A 14,030-nucleotide genomic window follows, 5' to 3' on the forward strand; every position below is an offset into this window, starting at 1 on the left:
CATTTTGCATCGATGTCTTATTGGAAGCACCAGTCATTCTTATGACCGGGTTATTTGCTAATTTTCGAACTGTCACTTTTAAGTTTAATTCTCCAGATGAGACAAACCCTAAAAAGGGGATAAGCATTACGAAGGATTAAAGGAAATTTAAGCATTGGAAAGCTTACCTAACAAATAATCATTCGAATGAGTGGATAGACTGAATACGATTTTAGATTAAAGTGTAATCTATTTAGATTATATTTTTTTTCGTGTGCAAGGCTAGTACGCTGCTGAAAAGTACTGTGCAAATAGATAGGATATGAAATGCTCACGGAACGATTCCGCTCTGAAATTCCGTGAGCAGTACGGAGCTGATAAGTAGAAAAAATTTCGTAACGCTGATAATGTCTGCTAAGTAAAGTAAATGGAGCTGTCACTTTTCCTTACGGAAAAATATTCCGTACGGAAAAGTGACATTTCTCCCATACTGAATCAGCTGTCAAATTTACCGTGGTAATTTGATCAAATATTCCGTAAGCGCATTCCGTAAGAGCAGCGTACTAGGCTTTAAGCGCTATTCTTATTGCGCCGAGTCGGGGTCCCGGTCGGGTTATGTTTTCAATTGATTGCTTGTATTTGGTCATATCGAACCAGCGGGCGACACCGGGGATGTCATGCAAATTTCTTTCCGACGATATGTTGTTTCTCCGGTTGCAGCCCGGCAGGCAGCATATTTTTTGCTAATGAATGTATGCGTGAACAACGAAAGCTTTTCAAACATTTGACAGTTTGTCTTTGTTTTCATTTTCACTCCAGCATCAGCAAAACATCCGAAAAAATTTTTTTTTGTTCTTAAATGATCTAATGTAATCAATACGAAAATTATTTTAAGCTTTTAGTGGAATGTATACACTTGTCATAAGACGAGCTTATACTATTCCATTTAACTCGTTTTATGACAAGCTAATATAATCACTGGTTTTGTTTCATATGCCACTGAACAAATTTTTGTTGATCGCATGATGTAGCAGCTTAGAAACAGATTTTATGTTGTTCTTGGTGACCTTCTCGGATGTATACCGTCCTGGGTCCTTGGCCACTCCGGTCGTACTCGTTTCGTCATGAGCTTCCGGTATTTTCAACAATGCTAACAGAGGCATTTTTCTGATTTCTTGATTACGAAAAAGAAATCAATTCAAATTTTGCACTTCAAAGCAATTTTTTCCCGCAGCAGTTTCAGGAAAAGCTGAGTACTTCATGAAAAAACTCTTTAAGGAATTCCCGGAGGAATTGTTCCAAAACCTTATCCACGAATTCTTCCAGGATTTCGTTCAGAAACCGTTCTGGGAATTTCTCCAGGACTTTCAAGGAATCCATCCAAAAATTCCTCCAGCCAACCATTCTTGCTTCACGGTTGCAGAACAAATTATTGATAACGACTTTCATTAACAGACTTTCAAGCGTATTGTTATCAAACGGTAACCACAATCCCCAAGGAAAAACTCCGAAATGTCCTCCAAGAAATCTTCTGAAATCTCCTTACTGCGCAATTCCAGGAGGAAAGAAATGAGGAATACTTTTACCTTCACTGTCACAGAAAGAATTATTGATAATATCTATGATAACCAATAACAGACTTCCAAGAAAAATCTCATCAAGCAGAAATAAAAACTTGTCATAAGATGAGTTTGTACAATTCCATTTGATTCCACTACTTTATTATACCTTTGACAGATAGGTATTTTGACCTCTACAGTAAGGCCGTCATCAGTGTCTCGTACTTGACTCGACAAATCCTTCAAAGATTTCGACGAGATGTTCTTAGGGATTTCTTCTAGAGATCCCTGCAGGATTTTTTTTCGAGAATTCTTCTAGAAATTTTCCCAGAAATTTCTTTGGAAATTCCTCCAGCAATCACTCCGGGAATTTGTTCAGCAATCCCTTCGGGAACCCTCCGAAAGTTCCTCTAGCAATCCATCCGGAAATTTCGACTCGTATCCCTCTGGCAATTCCTCCAGCAATCTCCAAGGGAGCTCCTCCAGCAATCCTTCCAGGAACTTTTCCAACAATACCTCTTAGAATTAATACAGCAATTCCTCCAGGAATTCCGCCGAACATTCCTCCAATAATACCTCTGGGGATCGACCCAGGAATCCATCCAAGAATTCCTCCAGGATCTCCCCGACGATCTCCTCCGGGATTTCCCTAATGAATTCTTCCGAGAATTCCTTAATGAATTCTTCCAGGAATTCCTCCGCAAATTCTTCCAGTATTTCTTCCGGGAATGCTTCCAGTTATTCGTCAAGGAATTCCTCTGGGAATTTCTCCGAGATTTACTCCAGGAATTCCTCCGAGATTTCCTCCAGGAATTCCTCTGGGAATACCTTCAGGAATTCCTCTGGGCATACCTTCAGGAATTCCTCCGAGAATCCCTCAAGGAATTCCTCTGGAAATTCCTCCAGGAATTCCTCCGGGAACTCCTCCGAGAATTCCTTACAAGAATTTCTCCGGAAATTCCTCCAGAAATTCATCCGGGAATTACTCCCGAAATTCCTCTGGGAATTGCTCCAGGAGCTCCTCCGGGAATTCCTCAAGGAATTCTTCCGGAGTTTCTTCCAGGAATTCCTTCGAAAAATCTTGCAGGAATTCCTCCAGGCATTCCACCAAGAATTCCGCTGGGCATTCCTCCAGGAATTCTGCCGCGAATTCTTTCAGTAATTCCTCCGGAAATTCTTCCATGAATTCTTCCGGAAATTTTTCCAGGAATTCCTCCGGAAATTCATCCAGGAATACTTTCGAAAAGCACGAAGGATTTGGGGAAATTTTTGGAGGTATTCCCGGAAGAGTTCTTGGAGGGATTGATGGAGGAATTCCCGGAAGAATTGCTTGGAAGAATTCCTGGAGAAGTTCTACAGTGCAGCACTCTCAATAATTAAAAAAAAATCACAAAAAAATCAAAAATCAGACGGGAAGTTCAATGAAAAAAAAAAGGAATTTGAGCACTTTTCGTTTTAGGCATTCCCTGAGAAGAATTAACGAAGAAAAAACTCTGAAGCATTCCCGGAAGAAATACTGGAAGAATTTGCGGAGGAATTCCTGGAAGAGTTCTTGGATGGATTGATGGAGGAATTCCCGGAAGAATTGCTTGGAAGAATTCCTGGAGAAGTTCTACAGTGCAGCACTCTCAATAATTAAAAAAAAATCACAAAAAAATCAAAAATCAGACGGGAAGTTCAATGAAAAAAAAAGGAATTTGAGCACTTTTTGTTTTAGGCATTCCCTAAGAAGAATTAACGAAGAAAAAAAACTTCCGTAACACCGATTTTTTACGGAAAATTTCAGGATTGCTTTATAATTTACATTGAAGTGTAAATAAATGTCATTTTTAAATGCACGAGTAAGGAATCATCGTCGCTAGGTGAATCAATATTGCCTAATTTTCTCAAAATTGCACGCGGCGAACCCTTCATGAAAGGTACCGCCGCGCTTTTTGCACCCCGTATACTTGATTCTTATGGGTGAATGGCATTGCGGTGTATCGTTTGGCGCGGCCGTACCTATTGACAGTCATTCGCCGCGTGAAGTTTTGTGCAAGTACCCATTTGAGAACATTACAAACGCCGCGCAGTGTATCATATCCAGAAAATCTGACAATAAGTGTTATTTGCTTGGTTTTTCAGTTTGAAGTTTCTATTCGAACATCAATGTGCGTGTATTCGGTCCACCCGGGATAACCCGGTGCAATAATGAACTGGCAAAAATCTCAGCATTAAAACGTGACACCCCGGCCGGGCGCGATGAGAATTTGGGATTCCTTTATTTGCCTTTATTGGGACTGGTAAAATTCGTTCAAGCTGACTCATTGAGACAGTAAATTTCAGCGTGTTTAGTCAGGCTAGCGTTAGCGTCTGTTCTCATTCAACCGCTAACGCTTGGTTGGTAAGCTTTTTGACGAAAAGTGCAGAAACGGTTTGTGTAAGCTTCGATTGTAAGCTTGGAAAAAGGCAAGCGTTTTCCTTTTGCCTCACGCTTACATTACCGAACGAAAGGTTTCGTACATAATTGTACATTTTACATTCGTGATGGTTGGGCTTTTATGATTCATTACATGACCCTGCAGGAGTTTTTTTAAGCGGGCCTTCCCAAGTATCATTTCAAGTTTTATAATGCTCTTGAAGATCATTATTTACTCTACAAGAGTGTTATAAAACTAGTATAAAACCAAAATGTTACTAGGGCTGGATTGGCCACTTCCCAACTGAAAAAAGAAATATAGCACCAATCTCATCGCTTCTTTTTGCTAACACTCGTGCTCACTGGTGAAAAAACACAAAAATAAGAAACATACCAAATTCCTTTTCATTGCTTTGTTTTTGATGGGATGGAAATAGAAGCTATGAGTGCCGAACCGTTTCCCTACGTAATTTCTTAGATGATTCGACACCAACATTTCGAAAGGACGAAACTGCTGTTGAGCTTATTTGTGCAGGCCCACACAATCCAGCGCCATTTTATGAAAGAAGAGGATTCGCTGCTTCCATCAGTGCAGTGGTGTAAGATTACGTAGGAGGGCTCTACGACGTGAGTAGTCGAGGATAGTCGAGAGCAATTACCGAAATCAACGAATTTGAAAGCCATTAAATAATTTAATTACTTGAGAATTAAATAATTTAATTACTTAAGAATTAAATAATTTTATTACTTAAGAATTAAATAATTTAAATACTTAAGAAATAAATAATTTAATTACTGTACGATTTAAAGTCAATTTTGAAAAATGGGGTAGGAGTAAAAAACCTACTTTAATACTATAAAATCGACAATAAAAGGAGTGTGGTGTAAAATTACGAGATATTTATTATAATAATTATTATTTTTGTTTAAATCAGAGTGTGTAATTCTTAATAAATTTAGAAACTCTTCTGTATACAGATATAACATCATTATTTTATAGTAAATTCAATGTATAGATCAAATAGTTCCCTTAACAATGTATCCAGGGTAGTTCGGTGGACGGTGAATAAAAGACCATGTCACGGAGGTTACAAGTTTGGAAGAATTAGGCAGAAATATTCTACTTGTTCCGTTAATCCTCCTTTTTTCCTCGCCAACTCACATATTATGAACGTGTTTATCGTCTTTTAAAAACTCCCTCCGGAAAATAATCTCTTGTAACGATGTTTATGAACAAATAATGCTCGAGTGATGATAATGGAAACGACTGTCAACGCTGCTGTGCGGCACTCTAGCCAGACCTGTATTTCTGCTCCCCCTCTATATTTTGACGGACTTTTCGACCGACGACGGCGTAACACGCCTCGCCTGCAACCACTATGCACCAATCGTACCTCCTACCAGCTCCGATCCGATAGAATCCCTTCCCATAGCTCTGGGAAAATGATTTCAAACGTGTGTGAATCAGAAATCTGATCTGACTTTAACTGCACCGGCTGTACCCTCGTACGCCCCAAGAATCGACCTGCGTTCTCACTCAATAACAGCTCCTGCTCCTCTAAACCATTGCGCCAGGTCAGCAGCCCTAAATCTAAATGGTACGAATTTGTAGGGAGATCATGTGGCAATCGAAACGGTCGTTACCTCAAAATTTACGCGCCTGTCTGTCGGAATACGGTCTATCACGCATAAAGTCACTGCACTGCATCAGGGCAGCCTCCGGGCGGAGAACAGCCGCTCCAGTAATTTATCTAACTCAATTACAGGGTAAAAATGTCTGTCGTCCCCTAGTCGGAGGTTGCATTTTTTGAATTTTCCAGTTTGTTCTCCCCCAGGGACAGAGAAATCTGGTGAAATGTGAAATAGCACTAGACGCCTTTAAACCGAGTGCACTTTATTCGTTTGCTCCGGTATAAGTGGCGCTCATTTGTTCGTTACCTACACGTAGGGGACACTATTGCACAATGATCCAACGGTAAAATCGACGCAAAATTTGATAAACTTTCAATCATTTTTAAGGGGATTCGAATAATCGTGCTCGTCTGCTTATGGATGCTCTAATCCTGAACAAAGGTAATTTTAAGTTCAAAACATTGAATATTAAAATATTAAAATAAATAAAATATTAAATATTAAAAGGACCGATTATATACTAAAATTTGTTCAGTAATTGCAAAATGATATATTAATAATGAAATTATGTGTGAACTATTTGGTGCGTTTTGAATCACTCTCTCTTGTAGAACAATATTCAACAATAAAAACAGTTTAGTATTATTTCAATTTCGTTGCATGTGCGTTTAATTGAGGATCTGCCATTAGGGTAATATACAGTAGTGACGAGATTAAAGCATTGCATTCTAATCCGTACGCCGGAAAACGCGCAAAACAATAGCAATGCCGGAGGCGATTGGGTATGTGCTTCATCATTACTATAAGCAGCAAACAGCCGAGTGGAAACAATATTGGTCGCCTTCGAACTTGTTGGCGCAATCAATGGGCAGGAGTTTTCAAATGATTAGAGTGCTGATGAGAATTGGAAGGGGTTGGTCTACTAAAATATCTACCCCATATTTTCAAATAGCACAGCAGTATGTGCTTCGGAATTTGATCGGAAAACGATGGTAAGCCTTTTACTAACTTTTACTAACTTTTGTGTTTGGCCTTTTTGCCATTTTCCTCAACTTAATGTACCTACGTAAAGGCTATATGTTCAAAAACAAACATTTTGTTGCAATTGATTGAGTTCGTCGAATTGATCAATGTCTCTGTGTTTGCAACAAATGTTACTCATTTTTGGCACTTATCTTCAACCGATTTGCTCGCAAGTCATTCGGTGGAAAATGCTTGACTATTTTCTATTGAAAATAGGTCAGATCCAATGGCCATTGTTATCTATAATCAGAATGCGCAGTACAAACTAAACTTACATGTCCTTAACCTTTGATAGTTAAGAAAAATCCTATTTAAATGGTTTTTACAAATGAGCCGAATCGGATTACCTACATACGTTTTTGCCTTTCTCGTACAACTAAGTTGTACCGAAAGGCTATCATTTCACTCCAAATTCGAACTTTTGATAGAAGTCCCGGAGACCCATAGTGTTATATACCATTCGACTCAGCTCGATGAGCTGAACAAATGTCTGTCTGTCCGTGTGTGCGTGTGTGTGTGTATGTGTGTGCGTGTGTGTGTGCACAAATTCCATAAAAAACATTAGCCAAATTTTCACATAGAAACTCTCAACCGATTTTCTTGCAACAAGTTGCATCCGACAGAGACTAAAACGCTGTTGATCACTATTGAATTTCATAATAATTGCAAATTGCAAAAAATAGATAATATTAAAATAGTGATGAGACATAGTCACATAGAACAATAATGTGTTATGAAAAATGCCTTGCATCTATGAATATTTTTAAAGTTTGTCCGTGGCTTGCTACCAACAAGAGTTTCATCGTACTATAAAGATGCTCGTGTTCCACGCATTTAGGCGTAAAGAGCGGAGCAGAATGAATACGTTTGCGTGCGTTTTGACAGTTTTCCCATGGCAAAACTGTCAAAACGCACGCAAACGTATCCATTCTGCTCAGCTCTTAAGAATGCTCTTCGTTGAGTTTCATAGTACTATGAAATTGTTCGAACGTCAAAATTCGAACATAGGAAATTCGAGAAACTTTTGGCAGCGCCATCTGTCGTCTACTAGTGTAAATTTTCTATCATAACATTAGACGGTGTAACTGTTTTGCCTTTCTTGTACATCATCGAGGTGTAAGCGTAAAGGCTACATTTATTACCTATTTCCGCGAGAAAGGTGCCATCACCGCTAGGTGGATTAATCTGGGTTTTTTTTTTATTTCTCTTCTATTTAAACCGATTATACGGAATGAATAATTTGACGCAATAGTGCACAATCCATCGTCGGTTGCGCCCATGTACGCTTACCAAGTCGTTTTGTGCCTGCCCGTCCACCTTCACTTGTCATACGATGAGTTTGTATTCTATTCCATTTAATTTCACTACTTTATTGTACCTTTGACAGATACGTTTAAAGACTTGTTTACCTCGTCCAGCGTTGGTGGTTCCACAGCTTAACCGTCCCCAAATGTGCCCATCCTGCTCCTTAATACACCTTCATTTTCACCGTTCAACAAATCTTCGAAGTGCTCCTTCCACCTGGCTGCCACCATAGTGTTGTCTATCAGCAAATTCCCCTCTCAGACATTGCGCATGACAGTCTTATGCCGCGTGCCATTAACAGTTGCGTGAAACCTCCGCATATCGTTTCTATTCATGTTCTCCTGCTATCACACTCTGTTCGAGTTGCCTTTTTAGTCTTCGGTGGATTCGTTTCTCTTCTGCCCTTGCTACACTGTACCGCTCTCTGTTGGAACGGGTACGGGCCTCTAGCATTCGACTCCTAGCAGCATCCTCCGTCACTTGTTAGCACTCCTCATCAAACCAACCATTTCATTGGCGTCGCTGTGCAGTGCTTAACACTTATTGTGCTGTTGTAGTCACAGCTTTTTTTATTCCTTCCTTTATTTGTTAGGCACTCTGTGTTACTTAACCGCTACTGTGCCGAGATCTAATGTGGTATTCTGCCGTACAGAATCCACACAGAATCTATATTTAGATTTCCATTGCTCATTATTGTTGTCGTTTCCAGTCCATCTCATAGTGAGTCCATTGTGTCCGCTTGTCCATGTCGTGCATCCAATGATCGTTTGCATTGTTGAATTGCCATTAAGCCGGGTCCGTTGGAGTAATGCCTCCGAGAAGAACAATTTTTCAGTTGTCATCAGGCAGCCGTACGGTATGACGCGTTCCCCAATACGCTACCGTACGGGCTGCGCATTCGGCGACTGACGAGGGTGGTGGAGGGGCTGGGAATCGAACCCATGACCATCCGGTTGTAAGGCGAACGTGTAGCCAACTACGCTACGAGGCCCCCCCTTGTAGTCACAGCTTCGTAGATATATTTCCACCGGGTAACACGCTTCATCTACTTCCCGATCACCATGAAGACAACACCTCGTGCTGGTCTGCGCCACGAGGAGGTTGGGATAGGAGTTGCTGGGTAAAAAGCTAAGGACCACGAAATCGGGTCTATTTTATTTCTTCAGATACGCATTACCCAACATTTGCTTCCCATATCTCATTTTTCTTCCATTTCCGCAGCCAACTGGTTAAGGTCTCCTGACGAACTATTGAGAAAAAAATCAACAATGGCGATTTGTCGCTTATGTGTTATGTGTTGCATTTATATTTCACGATTTCTAAAATCGACTCGTTACTGGAGTTTGTTTTTTGATTGGGAAAATCCCGAGATTATTTGGTCACAAAGTAGGAAGACATCATTGCTTTAACGGCGTTAAAGTCACTTGCATGTTTGCATGATTGCATACTCAAATATGTTAAAACACTAAGTTATTATGATAATCTAAATTCTTACGATATCTGAACGACTGAGTGTTTTTCTGACAAAACTGGGCCTCCCAAGGGGAACGATAGGTAGGGATTTTAAAAACTGTTCAGCAGCATAAAAGAATATAGAGACGCATGGTAGGGTAAGGGAGGTATTTTGGACCACTTTAGGAGATGGCCGAATAATTTTTCGAATAAAAGTTAGATTTTGTAATAATGCTTGATCAATTCCCTATGAAACTAAAAAGTGGCGAACGCTAGGTAGGATTTGTAGGCAAAAATGTTGTAAATCCCACTGAAAGAACCAAACTATCATAAGTTCTATCATAAGATTTAATTTTGGACCACCTGTTTTTATTTTGGACCACCTATTGAACATATTTTGGACCACTCGAATAATTTTGCATTGCTTGCAATGTTATGTTACTAGGTATTAGATTGAATTAGTGATCTTCAACATTTTCGGCGTTTTTTATCCTTAAAGTCCTTGTTAAGCAATACATTTTAATAAGCACTCAAAAGCTTAGAACAATACCTACTAGCTGGGTATTGAAACTAATATAAATGTCAGTACCATTTGGTATAGCATCATCAAAGCAAAACAAACGTGCGACCCACGGCCGTGATGTATGCACCTGCCATATTTTTTAAGTAGTTTCCCAGATCTGTTCTATTTGCGTCATTGATAGTAGTGGGTTGCCCGGTTCTTCCTTGCTCCTTACATTCTTTTTCCAAACGAAACATAAACGTAGAACGCGGAACTCTGTGGCAATGACAAGCAGCACGGACGGAGAGCTCTAGTGAAGAATGGTGCTTGTCATGGAGCTTTCTTAACTATTTTTGTATGGAAATATTGAAAACAGAGTACATGTGGGTTTATAGACATGTTTCCAGGGCTAACATCAATGAACGGTAATTTATAAATGCAGTATGAACAGTAATTTATGAATGGTTTGATACTAGAGAAACAAATTGTTGGTAAAAACAAAAGTTATAATTATTATTATTGTTTGTATTTAAGAGGCTTTCAGCCCTTGGCTGGCTCACCTCTGATAGCAAAAGGGCAAAAGTTTAAGAGATCTAGAACTTAAAAAGAAGATATGTCGAAAATATGTTCGGTTTAATAAAAAATGAACCTATTTTGGACATGCCTCAGAATACTGTTTTTAAACTTACAATGTTTTGCTCGAGATATGAAACTGCTTCAATTAGGTTTTAATAAGTCAACAACATCATTCACATGTTTTAAATCTATGTACAAATAAACTTACAGCTTTTGAAAGTTGACTTCAATTTTACAATGTCGTCTTGGTTTTGGTCTAATCCAGCCGGAATGGGTAAATGCGTGAAAATATTCTTAATAATTGCTATATTTTATAAGAAACAAATGTAGGAGATACCTTATGGATAGTTTCTTTTTGCAATAAAATTTAAATGTTGCATGTTTTATTTAGTTTTGTGTGATATAAATGCAAAATTCATCTAGGTGGTCCAAAATATGAGCCCGGTCCAAAATAGAGTCGTTATCCTATATTTGTGCGATGATTTATATTGTGACTAAACTTTTTATGCAAATCGTCCCATCCATTTCATTTCATTTATTTAGTTAACATCTAAACAGATAACACTGAATCAACAATTTGACGCCACAATGCACGGTTCAAGGCAGCATCTCTCCATCCTCGGATACGCCCCACGCTCGCCAAGTCGTTCTGCACCTGGTCTGCCCATCTCGCTCGCTGCACTCCACGCCGTGTCGTACCTGCCGGATCGGAAGCGAACACCATCTTTGCAGGGTTACTGTCCGGCATTCTTGCAACATGTCCTGCCCATCGTACCCTTCCGGCTTTAGCTACCTTCTGGATACTGGGTTCGCCGTAGAGTTGGGCGAGCTCATGGTTCATTCTTCGCCGCCACACAATCGTCACATCCGTTTCAATAAATAAATGACAAGTGTGCAAGCATTTGCACGGAACTTATATTATGGGTATCCTGAACCTAATTGCAACTCAGCATATCCATACCCATACAAGTCCCTAGAGACCTTGCGTATTATATGCAGTCCAAATTAGTTTGATGCAGGTGTTCTAGATTCTCTAAAATGGTCTCGAATTTCGATCAATTGGTCTACAAGGTCAATTACGCCTGGTATCCAATCGGAATCAAACCAGCATGTCTACACAAGTTCCTAGATACCTCACGTATAATGTGCAGTTCAAATTAGTTTGATGCAGATGTTCTAGGCTCTCCAAATTGTACTAGATTTAGTTCAATTGGTCTACGACAGTGTCCTCGCAAACGTTTTCGTAGCCAAAAATATTCCCCCATGCAAAATTTGAGCTAAATCGGACATGCTTTAGGGGTGCTCAAAATTAATCAAAGGGTACATTTTTTTTTATCCTTTGGCATCAACTCCAACTTGTTCTTCGGTTTACACTTCTTGCATTTTCATGGCTAAAAATTACAAAACTTTGATGAATTTTAGACACCCATAAATCATGTACGATTAAGCTAAAATTCGATTTTCGACTTTTCCTTTGGTCCCCCCTTGGGAAAATTTTCATGGGTAAAAATTTCAAAACTTTGATGAATTTTAGGCACCCCTAAATCATGTCCAATTGACTTTTCCAAATGCATATAAGTATGTGTGATTCCGCTGTATTCCTCTCAAAGTGTGTGTGATAGTTTTGCTGCAACTGGATTACCACCCACTTTCATTTTATACATCCTACACAGTACCATTAGTGTTGGTGATTCTGGCTTTGGAGAACTCAATTGAGCTCAAATTTTGCATGGAGTCATTTTTGGGGGCAATGATACTTATGGGCAATTATCAGTTTATCTTCGTCAGTACTGAGGGTCGAGGGTTCCATCGAAGGGAAAGTGATTACCTCCAATACATTTTTATACATTTTTCAAATCATTATCTTCCAAATAATGTACATAGCGTTAAGGCAGGCATTTTCGTCTTATCATCATAGTCTCAAATATCAATGAAATAGAAGCTTTTTTGCCAAATTCATCCGTACCCAATCGAAAGCTTAGGCGAAACGTTCTGCTATAGTGGAGTTCTAGCAAAATGACGTTGCTTTCATTGATTTTAGCCCCTATGACGATGGACGGAAATACCTTTCGTGTCCCTATGAGTTTTCAGAACATTGTAAATGTCGGGTGGTTTAATCCCCGGAATATAGGCAATTAACTTGGATTGAACTTAACCTGAGAGAAGGCTATTCCCAAGTAACAATTTCCATGCTTCTTGGATTTATCTAATTCTTATTGCGGATTTATGACAGCAATCACCAAGCTGATTGCTCAGTTTTATTGGCGCTCTAATTGCTATCACTAAACTTCCCATAAATCTGCTGAAAAAAGCTTCAAACGTCAAATGCCTATTGACCATATGAACAGATCTATGGTAGTGATGAAGAGCGTAATAAATCCAATTTTCAACGCTCGAATAAAGCTACAATTTTTGGTCATAATGTGGTCAAATGAATTACCCCCATAGAAATGTTTGTATTGCCAAGAGTTTATGACGGTGTTTTTTAAAAGCAACATTTTTCTGATCAAATTCCATGATGGCCATATTGAAAACGGAAAAGCATTTCGCAGTCAGTGAAATATATCACTGAAATGCATGATTTAACGAAATTTTAACCGCTACTTTTTCCGATAAATAATTTTATTAATTAATAGTTTGGGCAAAAATACTAATCGATTTAGTGGCCATCCTATATGTTGTGGCAATCAATATTTTCGATTTATTTCCCTGAACTACGTTGTATGGCCGGCGCGTGGTGTCCAACCTTATTTTTTTCACAACATTTGACCATACAATCGAAAGCGCACTTCTTTTCAATGGTACTGAATCGAAAAAACAAGCTGAAATAAAATATTATTTTGTTGTCATGATCATAATTTTCATCAACAATCCATTTTGTTATTATTTTTCTGCAAAGATTTGTTTCTCTTTTTTTAAAGCAACATTTTGACAGCTGCCGCAGCCAAATTCCTTTTTTTTTGCGGGTGGTTTAAAAAGGGTTTCTAAATGCTCTTATAATAGGTTTATAGTGGTTATCTGGAAAGGGCCACTTGGCAATATCTTACTCTTATAGTGGTCATCAGAAGGTTGCCGTGTATTACTCGGTTTTATTATTAGATCTTATAAATTGATCTTGAAAACCATTCTTAGAGCGGAATAAAACTTAAAATGTTACTTGGGTTGGGACGATAACTTATGGATGGGGATGACTTTCGCTGACTTCCAGGACGATGGAGAGTAGCTGAGCTGAAGACGATGATTAAAGATCAGCGAAAGGTGCACGAAGAACGGAGTACTCATATGTTTGAGTTCGAGATTCAGCTTGCTGTCGAAGCCTGGGGCCTTCATGTTTTTCAATAATTTGATATAGGCCGTCAATTCGCCAGCTGAGATCTCCAACTCCTCCGAGATGTCGTTAACATCTGCTTCATGTGGACTGACGAAATTCTGTCCAAGATTGTGTGAGCTGACAAAGTGACGACCTATTTCGGCGACCTTCTCTGCAGGAGTTATCAAGCGATCAAGTGAATTTTGGTCAATTTTCAGAACGGCTTAGCACAGTCTGGAGAGCGCGGATCTTATTGGTGTAATCACTATTTCTGAGGTCCATTCTGGCCTGGAT

The sequence above is a fragment of the Armigeres subalbatus genome, chromosome 2 (genome assembly GCF_024139115.2).
Source record: "Armigeres subalbatus isolate Guangzhou_Male chromosome 2, GZ_Asu_2, whole genome shotgun sequence".
In the NCBI taxonomy this organism is placed as follows: domain Eukaryota; kingdom Metazoa; phylum Arthropoda; class Insecta; order Diptera; family Culicidae; genus Armigeres; species Armigeres subalbatus.